At 49.2% G+C, this 21,217-nt stretch overlaps 1 protein-coding gene across 9 annotated transcripts in view; it reads left to right on the top strand.

Annotated features, from left to right (window-relative positions):
- EXTL3 (exostosin like glycosyltransferase 3) overlaps nucleotides 1-21,217 on the top strand; it is a 136,138-nt gene that overhangs the window by 81,236 nt on the left and 33,685 nt on the right. For 5 of the 9 annotated variants that reach the window (XM_059843132.1, XM_059843129.1, XM_059843130.1 and 2 more), the window contains one exon: nucleotides 4,643-4,745. The exons of 3 other annotated variants lie outside the window; for them this stretch is intronic. The gene's annotated coding sequence lies outside the window, so the exon portion shown is untranslated. Of the gene's footprint in view, nucleotides 1-3,839; nucleotides 3,862-4,642; nucleotides 4,746-21,217 lie in introns of those variants that run through there. One more of the 9 variants, XM_059843136.1, reaches the window with a different exon arrangement.

Genomic DNA, 21,217 nt, shown 5'->3' with positions numbered 1-21,217 from the left:
TAATACATTAAAACATGTCCCAGACTTAAAAATGCCAAAGTCCAACTTTCCCTCTGCTTAAAAGATGTTTCTTTGCAAAGTCTGCTTAAAAGATGTTTCTTTGCAAAGTAAGTTTTGCTTGTCCTCACAGATTTTAAGCTCTGGGAGCCATGGGCCTCTCCTGGCACAATGTCTGCATGTGCTGAAGGGGACATGGAGGGACCCACAGCAGGGGACACTTGAGAATGATCTGTGCTCCAATACTTGTGTGGCATCATCGGATATCCTGCTGGCTGCCCACTGCCAGAGGGCAGGGCTGGATGGGGTTTTGGGAAGGAATTGTTCCCTGTGAGGGTGGGGAGGCCCTGGCACGAGTTTCCCAGGGAAGCTGTGGCTGCCCCTGGATCCCTGGTAGTGCCCAAGGCCAGGCTGGATGGGGTGAGGATGAGGATTTCTCTCCTCTGCCCATGGCATGGAGTGACCAGGGCCCAGCAGTGTCCCCTCCCCGCTGAGTCAGGATCAATGCAGGTCCCTGTGAGCCCTTCCTTGGCTCTCCCTCTCTGCAAGCACCCCAAGAGCTGGGATGGGGTGACCCACGTGTGTTTCATGGCTTGCTGTGTGTGGGTAGGAGATGGGGACCTCAGGAAAGCTCAGCACCCTGGGGACAGTGAGGACACCAAGCTCAGTCCCACCATTGTCTGCTGCCCAAAGCCCTGCAGTGCTCTGACCAGGAGCAGCCCTTGTTCCTTCCACCCTCCCACAAAGGAGCTGTTCCAGACTGCAAGGCAAGAGGTGTTCCAGGTCCATCTGTGTGGCAGTTGTCTTGTGTCAAGTGGGCAGTTTGCCTTATCTCTTCCACAATCACTCCTCCCTCAAGAGGGGACATCTGCTGATAAGAGGCTATTGAGTGTCACTGCATGGCTGATAAGAACCACAGCATCCCATTGGGACAGGCTCCACCCAGAGGGAGGAGCCAAGCACTCCTACCCGGGTATAATCTGGAGATTCTGGAATACCAACACAGATCCTCCGCTGGATTTCCCAGAGGAACAGCTGCCTCTTTTGGACCTTCAGAGGAAGACTGCCCTCTTTTCTACAGGATCTCTGCTCCAGCAGAGCCACTCCTGACACTCCAGGAGGGCTGCAGCCACAATTCCAATGGGACTGCTGCCAGCACCCTGACCAGCAGGGTGTCAGGTTGTGTTCTGGCTCTGTCAGTGTTGCTTTGGTTTACTGCATTGTTTATTTTATCTTTTTATTTTTCTTCCCTGTTAAAGAACTGTTATTTCCTGCTCCCCTATTTTTGCCCAAGAGCCCCTTAAGTTAAAATTTATATTTTATTTTTTATTTATTTACAATTTGGAGGGGCGGGGAGGGTTCCCATTCTCCATTTCAGGGGAGGCTCCTGCCTTCCTTAGCAGACACCTGTCTTTCCAAACTGAGACAGTAACATTTCCCTGTTTTCCTGGGATGGTTTCCCTAATGGGATCTGGAATGGAGTCCTGTGCCAGGAAGCAGCCAGCAGACGTCTCAGCAGCAGGGTGTTCCTCCCCTCCAGCCCTGCAGTGTCCAGGGCAGCTGACTGAGGCCACCACTGGACGAGTGAGTGAACAGAGCAGCCCCTCATGTCCCACACCTGAGCTGTGCTCCCATCTGGGAGCAAAACCTGGATTTAAAACATCCCAGTTTTACACCACTCCATGCCATCCAGTAACAAATAAATCTCACAGCCCGGGGAGGGTTTTTACTCCAGCATGTATAAAGGAGATGTTGAAGTGACAGGAACTTCCCTGCTCGCCTTTTGTGGGGACAATACCAACCAGCAGAGCAGAGAGACATCCAAACTATCACTCTTGAAAGCAGCAACAGATCTTTCTGTCAAAGGAGAGATTTCACAAGGATGGGCATGGGTGGATTCATGGCAAAACAATCAATGGGGATGAAAACCAACATTTCCCACCAGCCTGGGGTGGTGAGGCTGGTCCCTGAGTTCAAGGAATTCATTTGCTTTTTGATCATAGGGAAGAGTCCAGCAGAGCCCTGGGGTGCTGCTGGGACAGGAGCGTGCTGGCTCAGGAATCTTCAAAACATTTCTCCTCTGGCCAGCACTCCTGGAGGCTTTCCTGGATTGGGTTTGTGCCAGCCTCGTTGTGCTCCAGCTTGTCACCTGCCTTGCTGTGTCCCAGCAGATGTGACAGAGCACTGCTGGCTCCTGATGGTGGGGAGAGTCACGACGTGTTTCTGTGTGTTCCTGGGGTTTGGCAGAGATGCAGAAATCAGCATTTCCCCCTGTTTTATTGTTTTATGGATCCCCCTCCCCTTCTGCCAAGTGGGAATAACATTGCAGAAAGTGCCTGTCCCCGTGAGGGAACAATTTGGTGGCATTCAGGAGTTGCTGAGTCTTGAACAGCTTCTGCTGGTCCAGCCAGTTCTTTGAAACTAGGAGTTTTTGGGTACTTTTTTTTTGTTGTTGTTCAAATAGCAGCTTGAGATGGGCCAGAAACTTGTGACAGTGCCTCTAAAATCCTTAAGCTGCTTGAATCACTCCAAGGAGCTAGGCAATAAAAGAGCTGGAATAAAATGTATCCCACAATGTCCTTCACTTCTGCTGACAACTGCAGTTTAAATTACTTTTGCAACCCTTTAGCATAGCTGGCTTGTAAAAACTAATAAAATATGAAATGAAGTTAGAACAGAGACTTGCCACCTCTTCTCTGGTGGAGAGTAGGGAGAAATGACACTTTTTTTTGGGGTGAGCCTCTGCTGGGATGCTGTTATTGCTTTAATGACAGTGATCAGAATGAAATATTAATATATGCTGGAATTTTTCCATCATATTAATTACATAGTGTTTATTAGACAAGGACCTTCACTTTAATCAGAAAGTGGCATTTATTCTATGAAGAGTTTGATGTTTTCCAGAGGTTACATTAAAATTAAAAAAAAAACTCTTAAGCTCTCTTCTAGTGGAGGGTGTCCCTGCCCATGGCAGGGGGTTGAATGAGATGATATTTGAGGTTCCTTCTAACCCAGACAATTCTGTGACTCTCAGGACAGTGGTTTGTTTGCCTGATGGATTTGGGCATCCCATTGCCACATGCCCTAATTCCTTGGCTCCTTTGCCTCAAGAGACCAGAGTTTCAGGGACAATAATTGGTGGCTTTGAAGAAAAAAAAAAAAAGGCAGATTTTTATTTTGTAAGCTGTCAGCATTCCGAGCTTGCCATGAAACATCTCCAGACCTGGGAGAGGCAGCGAGGGCTGTGCAGATGCTGCAGCGTGGGTGAGCTTTGGAGTGGATGTTTCACAGGTCACGTTGAGATGAAACCCTCAGCTGTGGCTGTTGAGAAACATCTTCACTCTTCTGGAGAACTCTGGGAGGAACTTTGCAATCAGAGAAGGAAGGAGGGGTAGAAGGGTCCTGGCTGTTCTTGTTTCTGCAAACATTTTGTAGCTGATGGAGCCGTGCCAGGACCTGCAGCCTGCCAGGAGAGACCAGCTCCCAGCACGATGTGTTTCCTCCTTTGTATCTCAAAGATGTGGGATACACTCAGGAAGTGTTTTGCCAGCTGAAGTGAAAGGGATGGAAGGGGATGGAAGTGAAAGGGATGGAAGCAGCCTTTATAAGCAGCAGCAGCAGCTTCCAAGGACCAGCCCTGACTCCCTGCCGGGAGCTGGGACTGGGGAGAGGCTGCGAGTATGGAACACATTAGTGAGAGTCAGGGTGGGGAGAGGGAGGTTGAGATGCTCTGCTGTCCCAGAGGCTGTGTGGGAGGGTGAAGGCAGGATGTGGATGATCCTTTTTGTTTTAAAACAAAGGGAAATGCCACTGACTTCACCCGAGAAGGATAATCCTGGAGCCTTGGGCTTTTCTTAACAAAAGGTATTTTATTTTTCTTTTAATTTTTTTTGTCTGTTTGTCTGCTGAGATCAGAGGAGTTGTTTGCAGCAGAGGTGTGGCTGAGAGAGGATTTGAGCTAGGGGAGAAACTGGATGAAGAATTGGTGGGAATTGCTGGGCTTGAGGCTGGACTTGGTGGGTGGAACTTGTGGTGTGTCACGGGAACAGGTCGGGCTGGGTGGCTTGCAGTGATCCTCTTGGACCTTGGCACTTATGGAACAATGGAGATAATGACTTTATTTAATATTTTTGTGGGAAATGATCCTATGGATGTAGCCTGAGAGCTGCCAATTATCAGGTGTTGTACAGGAAGAATTTTGGGTGAAATGAGCTGAGAAAGCTGAGAATGCCTGGAAGGGGCTCAGAGCTGATGGAGCAGGGAGTTGATGACCCACATCTGATCCCTTTTATTTGCAATATCCCTTCTCCAGGTGGTCTCATTTGTGCCTGATTCCCCCTTCAGCCTCCCTTACTCCCCAGCAGCCCAAACTGTCAAATTTGTGGAGCTTCCAGGCTTAAGACCACGTCATAAATCACAGAATCCCAGAATGGTCTGAGAGGGAAGGGACCTTAAAGCTCATCTCACTCCACACCCTTCCATGGGCAGGGCCACCTTCCACAGCCCCAGGCTGCTCAATCCCTGTTTGGAGAGGTCCAGAAGGAATGTTTGTGTCAGAGTGCCTCTCTTGCACAACGCCTCGAGGCCATGCATAACTTATTTCTTGAGTCCATGTGGTTTTGTCTGTGTTTTTCTGTTAAAACAGGAGGAAAACCCTTGAGATCAGCACTGGGAGAAAGAAGAGAGGTGGAGAAGGAGTCGATGTGGGATGTGGGACAGGTCTGAGCCAAGGAGCTGAGGGACAACAGGTAAAGCACAAAGCAGCTCTGCAGTGTCAGGCCTGGGGTTAAGTTGCTTCTTCCCTTGCTGGATTTTAACATAATTCACCAAAACATCTCACACCCTTCTAACAACACTCTCCTCCTCCCCATAGTCCAGTTGAAATAATGTTGAGATGAGAAAAGCTTGTAAAAATAGGGCAGGACCAGCACAGTGTCACCCCCAGAGCTTTAATCAAGCTCCTTACATATTTTTTGGCCATCAGTTCTTTCATTTAATCATCCATTAATTGCTGAAAGTTTTAGCCAAATTCATTTGGCAGAAATGCAGGAGAAGAAGCAGCATTTCACAATATTCTGGTTTCAGCAGTTTTCAATTCTGATTTTAAAAGCAGTGTTGAATGTCACTGATGGTCTGAGCTCAGTGTCTGGGGCCTTGGCATCCAAATCCCTGCGCACAGCTCAGGGGGAAGTTGGGCTCTGAACATTTTTCTTCTTTAGCATCATTCTCTGGGCAGATTCTTGTCCTCAAACTCTTTGTAATCAAGGTGTGAGGATTAGTCCATGGGTGCTGATCACAGCTCTGGTGAGGGTGTGTGGTTGTCAGGGAGCCTTCCAATCCCACTGCAGAGGCTGGAATTGCTGCCAGCAGCACATTTCTCCTTCCCCAGTTTTCTTGTCACTCCTGTAAGGAAGCCAGAGGATGAGAATTTGTGCCCTGTGCTGAGCTCCTTCAGGCAAACTCAGGCTCTGGAGTATTGTCAAAACTGCTGATGAGTTTGGGCTCCAGCACAGGTGTCAGGAGTGAAGCAAAGGAGTCACTCCTGCCATTCCAGGGAATGGCATTTCCTGGCACAGGGACACAAGGACACCACGGGGCAGTAGCATCCTGCACAAAGCTGCTCTGTCAGCCCCAGTTCTGGAGTGGAAGCAGCACATGGATTGTGCCTGGGAGCCAGCAGAGTTACTCAAGTCAGGATCTGGCTGCTAAATCTGATTCCTGCTCTCAGGAAAACTTGGATGAGGTGTGATGGGCTGTGGTTCAGCACAAAGCACACGGGGTACTCTCAGGGTCCCTTCTGGCCATGAACTCTGCTCCTCTGTGAAGAGATCACAACTGTAGCTCCAGTGACACATGGCCAGCCCAAGCCCCTGTTTTGACTCCCTGTCACAGGGTTTCTCCAGGAGCACTGTGTCCTTGTGAGCCGTGCCTGGAGCATCTGCTCCGTATATTCTTGGGCTGAACTGCTTCCAGCAGGCTTAGCAACTGTGCCTGTGATTTCCTGCAGGAAATCCAACCATGCAGGGTGGTGTTCAGCTTATGGGACTGTGACTATCAAACCATCATGGCATTCTTAAGTTGACTTTTTTATTACTTTTTTAAAACCTGTTAGCTGTCTCCCCACCCCCAACCCCATATCTGTGCATCTGTGGAGTTTTTTTCCCCTGCCTTGTTCAAGTGAAAGAGTAAATCCTTTTTGATTTATTCCAGAGCAGCCCTCGAGCTCAGCTTCTGTGAGAGCCTGCTGACTCGGAGTTCAAAAGATCTCATGTCTTTGAGGCCAGCCTGTGGTCTTCCATCTTGCCTCAAAGTTAAACTGAAAGAGAAAATTCCTTTTCTTCTTAAAAGGAAAATCACCATGCTGTGTAAGGGAATCAGACTTACCTGGAGCAGCAGAGAATGCCAGCATGCAGAATTCCAGGTTAAAACCTGGTTGTTTAGCAAGGCTTTATTTTCAAGCACTGAGCACGTTGTTTAGGAAGTGTTTTATGGAGATAAATACTCCTTTAAAAGCAGTGCTGTTGCCTGGCTGGGATCCAGCTTGTGATCCTACATTAAAGCATTTTTTGGGTGTTTAAACCACTACATTACCACGGTGGCTAGAAATGGTAGTTCTTATCCCTGACTTCCTGCAGATCTGCAGGGTTAGATGACATTTTAGGAAGAAATTCTTTACTCTCAGAGTGATGGTGAGGTGAATAGAATTCCCAGGGAAGCTGTGGCTGCCCCTGGATCCCTGGAAGTGTCCAAGGCCAGGTTGGACAGGGTTTGGAGCAGCCTGGGACAGTGCCAAATGTCCCTGCCCGTGGAAGGGGGGGAATGGGATGCTCTTTAAAGTCCTTTCCAGCCCAAATCATTCTGTGAATTAATGAGGTGCAGACATATCTGGCATGTATATATGTGTGTGTATGATTTATTTACATATATAGAGCAAAACAAACCTGTAAGAAGTATTTATATCCTATTGCACTTCCACAGGGCCCTGCTTAGTCCAGATTTATGCAGTTGTGGCTGCAGCTGTGAGCTTGGAAGGGCAGAGATAATGGATGGAAGATTTTAATAACTGTAGGGACCCTCCTTTTAAAATCCAGCTCCTCTGAGCAAGGTGACCTTGGCTCTGACTTGGGAATCCAACCCTGCAGGGGGAAGGAGATGCTGATCCATGGAGCAAAATCTTGGCCAGACAGCAGCAGAAGAGAAAGCACAGGTTGAGCTGCTGGAGTTTTCAGCACTCTTGAAGTTGTCAAGCTAGCAGTTAAAACTATGGGTGCTCTCCCAAATTTGAATTTACACCTGGGCAGTGGTGTGTCTCTGTTTTTTAAAAAGCTCCAGTCCTGGAGTTGGAGAGAGAACCAATTTTTTTACCTGCCTCCAAGCAGCACAAAGGACTGGCAGCTCAGGTAGCCCTCAGAGGTGTGAGGGAAATCTCACATGGTGTTTTGCCAGCCCCTGTCAGCAGAACTCTTCCAGAAATCCTTTCTTTCAAAGTTTTTGGGCCTGTGGAGAGTGTGCATGGGAACACCTTGGTGTTTCACCCCCCTTCCAGGAAAAAATGTGTAGCAAGCTGAAACTGCAGTGATTCTCTGGCATGTGTGGGTACAGTAAAGCCACACAGCTGAGGTGACAGTAAAGGACAGGGAACAGAGTGGCTCTTCTGCTGTTCTGTCCCCACTCTTCCTGCTCTTTCTTCAGCAGAGAAAACCCACATTCTGACCTTCTCCCATGTTCTGAGCCAGCAATAAAGTAGGAATATGGTTTCTTTTTCCCCCCAAATCTAATTTGAAACATGATGACTGGACCGTTCTTAAACAGCTTCCAACTTAACAATAAAGAAACTTCACAGAGTGCTTGGCAGGAGCCTCTGTACATAATTTAGATCATAATCAGATGCATTAACACATTTTATATGGATCTCATGGGGGCCAGGAAGACGAGGTGTGCTGGGTAATTTCTTTCCAGATTTCTTTACCTGATTGTTTATTACTCTTGGGGACTTCATTTGTGGCCCAAATGTCACCAGCTGAATCCTGCTGCTTCATGTGCCTGCATTCAGAGTAGCTGCTAGTGAGGCTTCAAATTCCTCAATTGCTCTGTTCTCCTCAGTCTTTCCATCCAAAGGGAGGATGGGGAGGCAGAGAGGGAAGGGGAACAAAAGCAAGGACCCAAATCCTGCAAACTGCTGAGCTTCCCCTCTGCCTGGAGCTCCATGGGAGGGAAGGTGCTGAGAGTGCTCCTTGTTTCCCACTGAGTACAATCAGAAGCTGCTGCTGGAGAGCTGCATGGGGGAAACACTTCCTCTTCCTCCCTTTCCCTTTGAGATGTTCAACAGCAGCAGCTCCAATTTTATAAATCTCCTGAAAGCTTTTCCACACTCAGGAAAGAGAAATGGTCGTGTGTCTCTCGCTTTGCGTGATTGTTTTGCCATGAATCCACCCATGCCCATCCTTGTGAAATCTCTCCTTTGACAGAAAGATCTGTTGCTGCTTTGAAGAGTGATAGTTTGGATGTCTCTGCTTTGCTGGTTGGTATTGTCCCCACAAAAGGCGAGCAGGGAAGTTGCTGTCACTTCAACATCTCCTTTATACATGCTGGAGTAAAAACCCTCCCCGGGCTGTGGGATTTATTTGTTACTGGATGGCATGGAGTGGTGTAAAACTGGGATGTTTTAAATCCAGGTTTTGCTCCCAGATGGGAGCACAGCTCAGGTGTGGGACATGAGGGGCTGCTCTGTTCACTCACTCGCCCAGTGGTGGCCTCAGCCAGCTGCCATTGATCCACAGGTTGGCACAACCAGGAATTAAACCTCCAAGGCAAGTCAGATGTGGCCTGGGTGTTTGGGCAGGTGAGAAAGCTCAAGAACATGAAAATGGCTGGCTTACACCCCTGGATTTGGGCAGAGAACAGGCCCAAAACAGGACCACAGCAGCCCATACCAAAACCACAGAGCTCCTTCTTCCCCTTTTTATCAGAGCCTGATAATGGTACTGAAAGCATCCCAGGCCAGAGGGGAAGCATGGATTTGTTTGCCTCTTTTTTTTTTTTTAATTTAATAATTGCTTATCAACATCAGGTGATGATGCAACAGTATCCCAGATTAGCTGGGCTCATAAAGTGGCTTTTACCACAGAGCATAATGATGATGGAGAAAGGAGTATCCTTAAAACTCAGAGTTGATGGGGTTGCTGAAGTTCCATTTTGTGTCCTGAGTGAATCCCTGTGTCTCACCCTGTACCTGCAGTGCCCTGAGCTGTTGAAATGTCCACAGGGAGAGGGTGCAGAGCTGTCACCTGGGCCTCTCCCACAAGCTCCTGCCTTTCCCTGGGTTTTCCAGCTAAGTGCTGAGGAATGGCATTACTTGCAGGATATTCTCCCTCAAGATATAAAAGTTAAGGTTGCTTTGCTCTCCTCAACCAACCCTTTAACCTCCATCTCATGCTTCAAAATTGGCAGGAGAGCATCAGGGCAGCCTGGCACAGGCTCTGAAGGGTTCATTTGAGCAGGGCAGGCAGGAGTACACGAGAGGGAGAAAATCTCCCCGGTCCCTTTGCTGTTTATAGCCGTGTCACAAGCAGTTTCCTTGCTCCCAGTGCCCAAGTTCCCAGCTGGGATTGATGAATTCTCCTTAGGTCAGTGGCACACACAGTTTGGACAAGCTTGATGGCTTCTGGGTCCAGCCAGCAGAGCTGCTGCTGAGCAGGAGGAATGAGGAATTCGGGTTCTGTTTAGCACGGGAATGTACTCTGCTACTTTCAACTGACAGAGGGCAGAGTTAGGTTGGATTTTAGGAAGAAATTCCTTACTCAGAAGGTGGGGAGGCCCTGGCACGGGGTGCTCAGAGAAGCTGTGGCTGCCCCTGGATCCCTGGAAGTGTCCAAGGCCAGGTTGGATGGGGCTTGGAGCAACCTGGGATAGTGGAAGATGTCCCTGCCTGTGACAGGGGGTGGCACTGGATGGTTTTTAAGGTCCCTTCTAACCCAAATATTTCTGTAATTCTCTGATTCTGTAGGTGGAATACACGAGGAAAGGAACAGACATAAATAAGGCACAATGGGAAAGATGAAACAACTCTTCTGGTGGTTGGGAATGGGAATAAAGTGCATTTTTCTGTATCAGGCAGAAGGATGCTGCCTCTTGTCAACGTGTGTGGTTGCCCTCCTCTGGTTGGAAACAGAACAACCTCCCAAGACTGGAGAGTTTTTTGGGGGCAGAACTGTTGTGTTTCTTCAGAGTGACTTTGAAAAGAGTCAGGATCATTTTAGATGCTGGGAATTGATCAGTGCAGGGTCTCATCCTTCATCTGCAAAGGCACCCTGGGCAAGGGGCAACTTCTGAGGACAAATTGTGCAGAGCCAAGGGATGCACCAAAGCAAGAACGTGTCCCTAAACATGGACAAACTCTGCAGAGGTGGGTGCAGGGCTTGGAGAGGCTGCAGAACACAGCTTGCTGCAAGATGTGGCTCTGAGGAATCTGTCACCAAGGCCTGGTGACCCCACAGCCCTGTCACACCTCAGAGCAGGCAGCTGACCCCTGCCTGCCGCTCTGCTCGGTGGAGCTGGCTTGAGTTATGCATCAGGCTGAGAATTATGTGACAGATTTAATTAGCAAATCATTTGCTGACCTTCAGTTTTATGAAAATAGTCTGAAAGTGAGTTTATCAGCAGTGAGCTGTTCCAGCAGAGAAGCAGAGGCTTAGAGGATTTAAGGGAGCTGCATCCAGCACTGGTGATTTCCACTCGGGTGTGTTAGACCATGTCCTTGAAGGCTGCTGATACTAAGCCAGGTAATCCTGGTCAGCAAAAAAACTGACTTGTGCTTTGGAATTTTTTTTTTTTCCCATCTGGATCAGGACCAGCAAAGTCAGGGAGGTAGCTGTGTGCCTTGCAAGAGTGTCTTAAGGGTGAAACCTTTGCTCTTCATTTGGAGCCATTTCAAAATGTGAATCCTAGGAACTATAGATTTTGTCTTCTATGGATTTTGGCAAGACAGTTGTTGGAGCTGTTGAAAGGGAAATGAACCTGAGAGGAGCTTTTGACTTTGGTGAAACTCAATATTACTTTCCAGTAACAGGGAGGCATTAAAAAAAAGGCCAGACCTGGTGACATCTGCAATTCAGACAGCATCTAATCCATGCTTTTTTTCTCCCACTGCAGCAGCCAGACAGGATCCAGGGTGAGGTGTGCACACCTTGTGTATTTACCTGCACGTTGGATACACAGAAGGACCTGGGGAAATGATTGTGTAGTGCTTGAGCAGAGAGCTGGTCCTTCAAAGGCTGTCCCTTAAATGTCTTTGAATGCCAGCCCAACCCATTTAATCTCACAGCATTGCTCTCATGAATGTTTTATACCTCCTACAAGTATTAAGTCCTAGAATGCCACTAAAACACGTTGAATTTTAGTGTGAAAGTGGTGAAAGTGTCTTAACTGGAGAGATGTATTCCTGTGTCCAGAGGTAAATGTTGAAGAGAGGGAAGCACAGTGTGCTGGGAGGCTCCTTGCTGCCACCAGCTCATACATCCAATGAAAAGCTTGCTAAGAGTTATTTTCATTATCCATTACAGCTTTATCTAGTCCAGATATCTCCAGCAAAGGCTTCCACCTTCTCTCTGGCATTTCTGTGAATTGTAGAACAAACAAGTTTGGAAGGGATCTTTGGAATCTCTAATTCAATGTCCTGCTTGTGGCAAAGGAAGATGAGATTGCTCAGGGCTTTGTCCAGTTGAGGTTGGACTGTGCTGGGCTGGAGGATCCACCAGCTCTCCAGGCTCCTCTCCCAGTCATTGGTTTTCCTGCTGAATATCCACACAGGAGGCTACATCAGAAACCTTGCTGCTGTCAGGGTAATCAGCATCTGCCCAGGGTGGTTTCAGAAGACAAATCAATGAGGTTCAGTTTGCCTGCAGCACATCTTCTTACTCTTCATGGCCATGGGAATGGATTCCAGGAGGATTTGCTGCATCCATCCCTGCCCACAGCCTTCAGCTGGCAGCAAGGTGTTGCTGTCCTCTTTATTCCAGGCACAAACCCTCTGCAGGGTGAGTTTGTGCTGCCAAAGTTAATACTCAGAAAATGAATGCAGGTAACCCTGGCTTCCTCTTGACTTGGCTGCTCATGAGAGAGCTTTCGTTGCCTTCTCTAATAAAGCCCTCACAATTGCTTAGAGACACTTAAAAGGTGTTAATGTTTAAATAAAGGGATTAATTTCAGGCCTCCTGCTGCTAAACTTGTACGTTGGGATTTTGAGGAAGTGCCTTTTCCCCGCCAGGTGCCAACGGGCTCGGCAAAGCCTTTGATCAGCTAAATGGGCTGGAACTCGTGGTGAGGAGCCACTGAACTCCTCAGCATCCATCTGCACTTGCCAGGCAATGGAGACAATTGAAATGGCTCCAGGAAGAGCAAATACACAGGGATCTTAGGGCATGGATATAGGCAGGTGCCTCAGGAGCGCCTGCCCTTTAAACCTGTTCCTGCTGTTGATTTTATTGATGATTGAATTGGTATTTTAACATTTCCATGCCTTTGTTTCCCCACCTATAAATGACTCGTGCCTTCCTTTTGGGTTATTGAGCTTGGCTGACACATCTAAAAATTGTCAAGGTAGGGTGCCAAACGCACACAAACTTATTTTATTTTTAGTGTCTTTTGAAATCTTGGACTTTTTGTTCTCCCTTTTATCTGTCTCTTTCTTTTTAATCACACCAAATGGAAATAAATTCAATCACAGCTGGTGCTGGAGAAGAATCATTAAGCCCATCCAGCTGGCTGTCTCGGGGCCAGAGCGGGATTGTTCCCTATGCTGCATTTCCAAAGTATTTTATCTCCTTTAGCCCTGTGTTTGTGGAGTGATGAGCTCCTTTCACTTCTGTCAGCTCCCGTCATCGATCCGAAAGGGAAGGGCTATTTTTAGGTGGCTGTGAGTAAATGGCCATCAGGCACCATGCAAAGGGGACTGGGTTATTTTTGGAAACCCATCAGCAGCCGTTCTGGCAGGTCCTGCTGTGGGATTTGTCTTCAGCTGGGCTGTCTCAGGTTGTGGTGTCGGTTCCCAAGGTTGTGAACCCGGTTTCTTGGATGTGATCTGCACTCTGAACGTGGAATTAGCAGCTGCTGGAGATGGTGTTGATGGCATCAGATTCTGGGATTTAATTCCCCCTAGGCCGGGTTGGATGGGGCCCTGAGCAACTTGATCTAGGGAGTGGCATCCCCGCTGGAAGGAGATGAGCCCAAACCACTCAGGGATTCTGGGATTTAAGCCAGCCTGGATGGGAGGGATGCAGGGTGGTGGTTGAGCTGCAGATTTTGGGGCAGAAGGTGAGGCTGGCTTAGGGGCAGTGAGGGAAATGCACCTGGAGTGGAGCCAAGCCGTGGAAGTGATCTCACAGTCAGAGCCCTCGATGAATGTGCAGACTTGGCATCTGCTGGTGGCCACACGGCAGGTTTTGGGGTGCTCTTGGGAGTTTGGGATTGTTCTGCTTCAGTGGATTGCAGAAGGGTGATGTTTCCTTGGTTTTGCTTAGTCCTTTTCATAATTTTGTCGTGTTTAGGACATGGTTTAGGGTGGGCTTGGCAGCACTGGGTTGTGAGTTTGGACTCAGCGATCTCAGAGGGCTTTTCCAACCTTGGTGATTCTGTGATTTCATGATTCCATCAACATTTTGGGACAGCTGTGCCACAGTTTATGTGTGGAGCTAATGCTGCTTGGAGCCACTGGGGCCCTCCAGTCGCTCAGCTGTGAATGTGCAAGTTGGAATCTGGGGGCAGTGGCCAAATCAACACCGTCACTGTGGGGAGCTTGGAAAGCCTGAGCTGAAAACTTCCTGTGGGGGATTTAGCTGCACATTATCTTCTCTCTCTGCCTCAGCAAAGACCCAAATCTAATTTCAAAGGTCAGAACATGCTCTCACCTGGGTGTTCCCAGCCTTTTATAGAGTGGATGAAGGCCATTTCCTAAAATTAGCTGCTGCAGGGGAAAGCTGATACTGGCTCTGTATCAGACCCTTTCCAAAGCTCTGGATGATCATTTACTTGATTATTCCTATTGAAACTCATGGGTAAAAGGTAGAAAATGGAAGAAAACCAGAACCTGGTGCTGCTTCCTAACAGAGAAATAAAACCATGTGGGTTTTGGGGCAGAATTCCTCTTCTTGGTTGTTTTTCGAGGTGTTTTTTTTGTTTTCCTGAAGTTTTCCCGGGCAGGCCAGTGGCCTGCCTTTAGAATCAGACTTATTTTTGTTTTCCTCAAACTTCCTGGTGATCCAAACATGCTGGGGAGCTCTGGGAAGGGAAACATGTGACTCTGAAGGAGGCTGAAATGGTAAAGCACAGTCAGATCTGCTAAGCAACAGCATTGACACGTTTAAATAAATCTGCTGTTGACTAATATAGAGTGACATATTGAGAGCAATTAAAAAAAAAAAAAAGAAAACTAGGCACAAATTTGGGAAATGAGTGGAATGGGAACAGAACAAAGATGTTAGAGAGGCCGCTGGATAAAAGAGAGGGAGGGCTGCTCCACAAAAGGAGTGTTCTGGAGAGCCAGGGTGTCCATCAGGAAGGGGGAGACAATAGCAGAAGTGCAGATTTGTGCTGGAATTATCCCTTGGCAGTAGGATCCTTGTGTTTCTGCTTCCCTGCCAACTCTGCTGGCTGCCAGGATTGAAAAGATTTGTGCTGCCTGGTGCAGAGAGGAGCATGTGGTGGGATGTCAGGCAGCTTGGAGAAGGTAAGGTGGCACTTCTTGCTCCCATGGTGGCTTTGGGACTGTTGTGCCTTTGGATCTGCTGTGATTTGGGTGTGAGTCCTGTCATTCCACATCCCTGTGGATGTGTGTAATGCTGGAGAAGGGAGCAGGGACTGAATTAGGAAGGGTTGGGTTTGAAGCTGGTGAAAGGAAATCCCTTAAAACCAAGAATGGTTTGGATGGGAAAGAACCTTAAAGCTCATCCCATTCCACCTGCCTGCCATGGGCAGGGACACCTTCCACTGTCCCAGGGTGCTCCAAGCCCTCTCCAACCTGGCCTTGGACACTTCCAGGGATCGAGGGGCAGACACAGTTTCTGTGGGCTGCTTGCAGAGCTTATCTGTGGAAGTTGCTGCTGCAGGAAGCTGTGAAACTGAGTACTTGGTGTGTTTTCACCTTCCCTTCCCTTCCCTTCCCTTCCCTTCCCTTCCCTTCCCTTCCCTTCCCTTCCCTTCCCTTCCCTTCCCTTCCCTTCCCTTCCCTTCCCTTCCCTTCCCTTCCCTTCCCTTCCCTTCCCTTCCCTTCCCTTCCCTTCCCTTCCCTTCCCTTCCCTTCCCTTCCCTTCCCTTCCCTTCCCTTCCCTTCCCTTCCCTTCCCTTCCCTTCCCTTCCCTTCCCTTCCCTTCCCTTCCCTTCCCTTCCCTTCCCTTCCCTTCCCTTCCCTTCCCTTCCCTTCCCTTCCCTTCCCTTCCCTGCCCTGCCCTGCCCTGCCCTGCCCTGCCCTGCCCTGCCCTGCCCTGCCCTGCCCTGCCCTGCCCTGCCCTGCCCTGCCCTGCCCTGCCCTGCCCTGCCCTGCCCTGCCCTGCCCTGCCCTGCCCTGCCCTGCCCTGCCCTGCCCTGCCCTGCCCTGCCCTGCCCTGCCCTGCCCTGCCCTGCCCTGCCCTGCCCTGCCCTGCCCTGCCCTGCCCTGCCCTGCCCTGCCCTGCCCTGCCCTGCCCTGCCCTGCCCTGCCCTGCCCTGCCCTGCCCTGCCCTGCCCTGCCCTGCCCTGCCCTGCCCTGCCCTGCCCTGCCCTGCCCTGCCCTGCCCTCACCTTCCCTTCCCTTCCCTTCCCTTCCCTTCCCTTCCCTTCCCTTCCCTTCCCTTCCCTTCCCTTCCCTTCCCTTCCCTTTTTTTTTTACAGTTCACACTCTGTACTATTGATAATGTCTGTGATTGCTTAAAAAAAAAAGATATTTTTGTGGACAGCTGTTGTTCTTCAAGGACTCCTACAACTCCTATTTGTGAATGGTTTGGGGCAAATTGTCCTGAATAAACTGTTCCATGACTATGATTTGTGGTTATTTTACACCAAAGAGGCTGGAAATGAGGAGTGAGGGGCTGAAGTGAATGGATCATTGGCTTGATCTAACACAGCCATCCCAGTGCTTCCTTAATTTTATTTTTTTAATTCTCTGCAGAGGCCAAATTGAGTTGTGAATTTTGTGCCCATCTTAATGACTTTGTTCCAGGCTGATGCCTTTGTGTCCATCCTTGTGGCATGTTCACAGCGGAGCTGTGTTTGCCAGCAGCTTCCCCAGCCCCTGGGAATGGCTCCCCTTTTCCTGGCTGGCCATCAGGTGTTTCCTCTGGCCACCAGCAGCCTTTGTGCAGTGGGTAGCAGTAGAAAACTCACACCCTGTCCAGCCTGGGATGGTGTGAGGCTGAAGGGGAGAGAGCTCTGCTGTCCCTCAGGGAAATTTTGTGCCATCAGAACCATTCATGGCTCCAGCACTGAGATGAGAGTGAGATGGCACAGCTTGAGATGCTGGGGCTGGCTCTTCTGTCCAAAATAACTGCTGGGAATGGCCAGAAGAGGCGTTTGTGGATTGCTCATCCATTAGCACCTCTCACCATCTATTTTCCAAACGGTCCCTGAAGTGAGCTGGAACCAGTTCCGTGAGTTGGAACCAGTCTGATCTTTGGGATGATGGCTGGGAGACAGCAGCTTGTGTTGGAAGCAGTTCCTTCATCTGCATGAGCCTTGTGCTGGCACTCTGGCCCATTTTTCGAGCTGCTCTGAGGACATTTGGCCCCTCTTCCCTCCAAACATAGCTGCTGTGTGTTGGAGATTCCTGCCTGGGGGATTTGGGAGCCAAAGGAGCTCCAGCCTTCCCAAAGGTGCCCTCTCTGCTGACATTTGGGTTCCCTCCACGCTGTGCCGTGGGCAGGCAGGAGGGACTGCATGGTGAGGGTTATGTGGGTGCTCTCTGCAGTGCAGGTGTACCCACAATATCCATGGTTCCTCTGGGAATTTCCCCTCCTGGCCATGGAATCACGTTTGTGATGTGAACTATTCAAAGCCCTACGAACAAGCTCTGTCCTGAAAATCCTGCTGCCAGTCCAGGGGAGCTGTTAAACCACTAACTCTGCAAAAACTTGGCTGCTTTGAGGTGCTCAGAGACAGCAGCAGTCTCACCACTCGTGGCTGGAGCATTTGGGCTTGCTGTGATTGCAGCAGACAGATTGTCTCAAAGCCACAAGGTATTAATTGGCTTTCATGTTCAACACCAGTTAATAAAAATTTCCTTCAAAAGACACATTGCTTAGCATCAGATGCTCTTTAATGTTGTCTGAGGGTTCTAATAAAACAGGACTTTGGCATCTGCTCTTACCCGTTACTCTTCCAATAACTGTTGAATCCATCAACTGTTTGCACTCAGATTTGAGGGATGGAGCTCACCAAAGCAGTAACTCTGTCTAAATGTTCTGGAAATAGGGAACTGAGGCTCTTTATGGGGTACTGGAGAACCCCATGGAAAACTGAAGGCATCAAACAGTAAGAATTCAGCTTCATTTGTGCTGCTGTTCCCAGAACTCACGGGGGCATGTTGACACCACAAATATTTTTCTCAAAATACCATGCTGAGCATTGCAGGGCCATTACAGGCACTTGACTAAATAATCATTCCAGCTCTTTATCCAGCTAAGAGGACACTATGAAATTCAGGAGAGCAGCTGTGAAGTGCATTTGGACCAGGCTTTAAGCCTGACAAGTTTTGGGTTTCAAAGGCATTTTAAAAGTGCTCCCCCAGCTCACACAAGGAGCCATGCTTTGGTGCCTTGGCCTGGAAGGCAGCGTGGGAGCTAAAAAATCTATTAGTGAGTTTCAATTCACTCAAGATAAATCCTTCCCTGAGGATTGCTCTTGTTCTCTGGAATTACAGGCTTTGGTTTTTTGATAACGTTCTTCTCCTTAATTTGTCCCTTTTGCACTTCCTTGGTGCGAGCAGGGAAAGCAGCAGCAAAACTCCAGCAGGAGAGGTCAAGGGTTCTTTTGGACCAGGAGATGTGTGGAGGGTGCAGAAGGAACAGTGAGGCAGCAGGGCTGGGAGAGAAGGAGGACAGGAGAGACCCAAATGGGTGGAAGTGGGGTTTGGGCAGCAGGGAAAAGCTGGTGAGAGAGGGGGGCAAAGAAAACGATCTCAGCAGCTGCATTTTGTGTGGCCACTCCTGTATCCTGCAGCTGTTCATTAGAAATTCTGTTTATGCCACAGGGAGTTTTGGAGTCTCTGAAGCTGACACAGTTTTAATAGACAAAGACATTTTGAGTGCAGCACATCTGCTCTGGGATGCTAAGGAAGAGGCTCCATGCAGTAGTGCCATTGGTTGAAGCATTTCATCGTGTTTTTTTAAGACCTCTCTTTTATCCTAAAAAGTAATTTTTGAGGTCAAAAGAAGTGCTGTGTTTGCTCATTAAGTTTGCAGCCCTCAAACTGAGAGTCCTGCTGTATTCTTCCTAATATCCCTGAGTTCCCAGCCCTGGGAGCTGGCAGAATCACCTCTGACTTGGGAGGATCCTAAAGCATTTACCAGAAGTGGCCTCCGCAGAGGTGTGAAGCACAAGCACAGGCCTGGGGCAGGAGGGTGCTGCTCCAGAGCAGAGACCTCCTTTGGTCAGTGCTGCATTATTGAATATTTGGTGAGTAGGTCTTAAATTGATCAATTTCTTTCTCTGCAGGCTCCATCTAACCCTCAGCTTAACTTTTATAACCCGTGGCTTTCCAAAACCCATCTCATCTTGCTCGGTGATTGAAGACACCTTGTGCAGCTGAAAAGTTAATTCCTTCCTTCACCTCCAGCTCTGGTCAGGTTCCTTGGATCCCTCCTTGCCTGACCTCTCTCTTAGCCTTCCAATAAACAGAACAGTGTTACTCTGCCCTTCCTAACTGCTGTTATTGCTACATCTGCCCTGCAGCATCTTCTGGATGTTTTCTACCTTCCTGTCTCTGTAGGAGCAGTCTCCACACTGGATGCACGTCTGGGTGGGGTTTGCCATCTCCCCTCCTGCCTTTTCCAAGGACTGGCTGTGTTGGTCCTCTCCAGCCAGGAACAGCTTGAGAAGAGTTTTTTTGGTTGTGTTTCTTCCTGATCTCTTGGAAGGGAAGCACAAGGCAGAGCACAGTGTGTGTTGAATGATCCGTGATCCAGCATCCCAAATCCAAGCGGTGGCGGCGCTTTGTAGGAATTTAATTACCATGGGCTGTGCTGCTGCTAATCTCCTATCATCCACTCTGCTGCTGGCTAATGACTTCTGGGTGTCTTCTCAGGGTGTTTTGAAGTTTTTGGCCACATCTACAAGTCCTGTGGAGTGGAGTGTCCTGCAGGGACCTTGGTTAGGTTTTATAGAATCCCAGAATGGTTTGGATGGGAAGGACCTTAAAGCTCATCTTGTTCTATTCCCTGCCATGGACAGAGGGGACACCTTCCACTGTCCCAGGTTGCTCCAAGCCCTGGTTCAGCTTTGCTCAGGAGGGAGAAATGGAGATATATAGAGATACTCCAAGGGCTGGAGCCCCTCTGCTCTGGAGCCAGGCTGGGAGAGCTGGGGGTGCTCACCTGGAGAAGAGAAGGATCCAGGGAGAGCTCAGAGCCCCTTCCAGAGCCTAAAGGGGCTCCAGGAGAGCTGGAGAGGGAGTGGGGACAAGGGATAGAGGGACAGGACACAGGGAATGGCTTCCACTGCCACAGGGCAGGAAGGGATGGGATTTGGGAAGGAATTCTTGGCTGTGAGGGTGGTGAGGCCCTGGCAGAGGTTTCCCAGAGAAGCTGTGGCTGCCCCTGGATCCCTGGAAGTGTCCAAGGCCAGGCTGGACAGGGTTTGGATCAACCTGAGATAGTGGAAGGTGTCCCTGCCCATGGCAGGGGTTGGAGTGGGATATCTTTCAAGTTCCTTCACTTTCAAACCATTCTGGCATTTGAATTTCCAGCTTGCTTTGCCATAAACTGTGTGGGATAAAACCCCACCTGCTGTGTAAATATGGGTGATCCAACACATCAGGTGATTTAATTTTTCTGGTGTGGTTGATCAGGCTGTCTGGAACAGAGCAGCTCCCGTTTAGGTGGTGATGAAGCATCTCCAAAAAGTGCAGAAGACCCTCAGCTTGAGGCTGTGGGTGGGTGCCCACCCCATGCAGCCAAGAGAGGAGGGAGGAGCTGGAGCTGGATGCAGCAGCAGGGATAACATGGCAGCAGGTGAAGGAGCTGCTTCAGGGAGGGAAGGTGCATTTGGAGCTGGTTAATTTGGCCAGGTGGCACTGATGAATGTCACTGAACCTTGCTCAGATGTAGCAGCCAGGGCTCCCAGGTTTCTCTTGGCTTTCCCTGGATGTGAACTTCCCAGTGTCCCTGGGTTGTGAGGACTCAGTGCTGGGCTGCCTCCCTGCCCCCTGAGGTGCACAAGAAACCATCTCTGTGGTTTCATGTTTGTTAGAGGCCTCTCAGTGGAGGTGCTGAGTCTCCAGAACTTTATTTTATTCCCCGTGAGCAGGAAAGGGGCAAACCTTCCATAAACCCCACACAGCTGGATTATTGTCCACAGAGACCCACCCTGCTGAGTGAGATGCTGTTAAACTCTCTGTGTGTTTCTGTGCTTTTCAAGCAGTATTTCCTTCTCCTTATAACTTCCCCAGGACAATGAAACTTTTAAATTTGTGCTTAATGACCTGAAGCTTCTGTCAGAGAGCAGGAGCCTGAACCTGCCTCGTGGTTATTTCCTGCTGTGGGAGCAGCAACGAGGGCGTTTTAGGGAGGGGAGAGAGCCTTGTGGTTTTGCCTTGGGGAAAATAACGTGCCTGAGCTATCTGGGGCTGGAAACCACAAAGAATACCAAGGATTTGAGCTGTCTTATGGAGTCAGTGTTTGGGAAATCAGCCCTCTCTTCCTGCCTGGAGTTGACCTCCTCAGGCTTCTCTCATGTGACGGGGAGCGCCCGGCTCTTGGCTGTGGTTTAGGCTCAAGAGAATTCTTGTTCATTAATTACTTCAAGGTAAAAGCAAAGAGAGGCTTTGCTTCCTCCCACACCTAATTTATCCCTTTTAGAAGCGAGTAAAAGCTTGTGCCACTGCATCCTGGAGCATCCTTGGTTTGCTTCCCACGTCCCAAAATATCTTCAGCACTTTGTAAGCGGGAATGTGGTGAGCACTGCAACATCAGCCATGGTGGTTGTAGGATTTTCCAGCTTTCTTGGAAAACTCTGCCCTGTGGTCCTTTGCTCTGAGCTT

This window comes from Haemorhous mexicanus, chromosome 3, assembly GCF_027477595.1.
Source record: "Haemorhous mexicanus isolate bHaeMex1 chromosome 3, bHaeMex1.pri, whole genome shotgun sequence".
Lineage (NCBI taxonomy): Eukaryota > Metazoa > Chordata > Aves > Passeriformes > Fringillidae > Haemorhous > Haemorhous mexicanus.
This window is presented reverse-complemented; position numbering and strand designations above follow the sequence as displayed.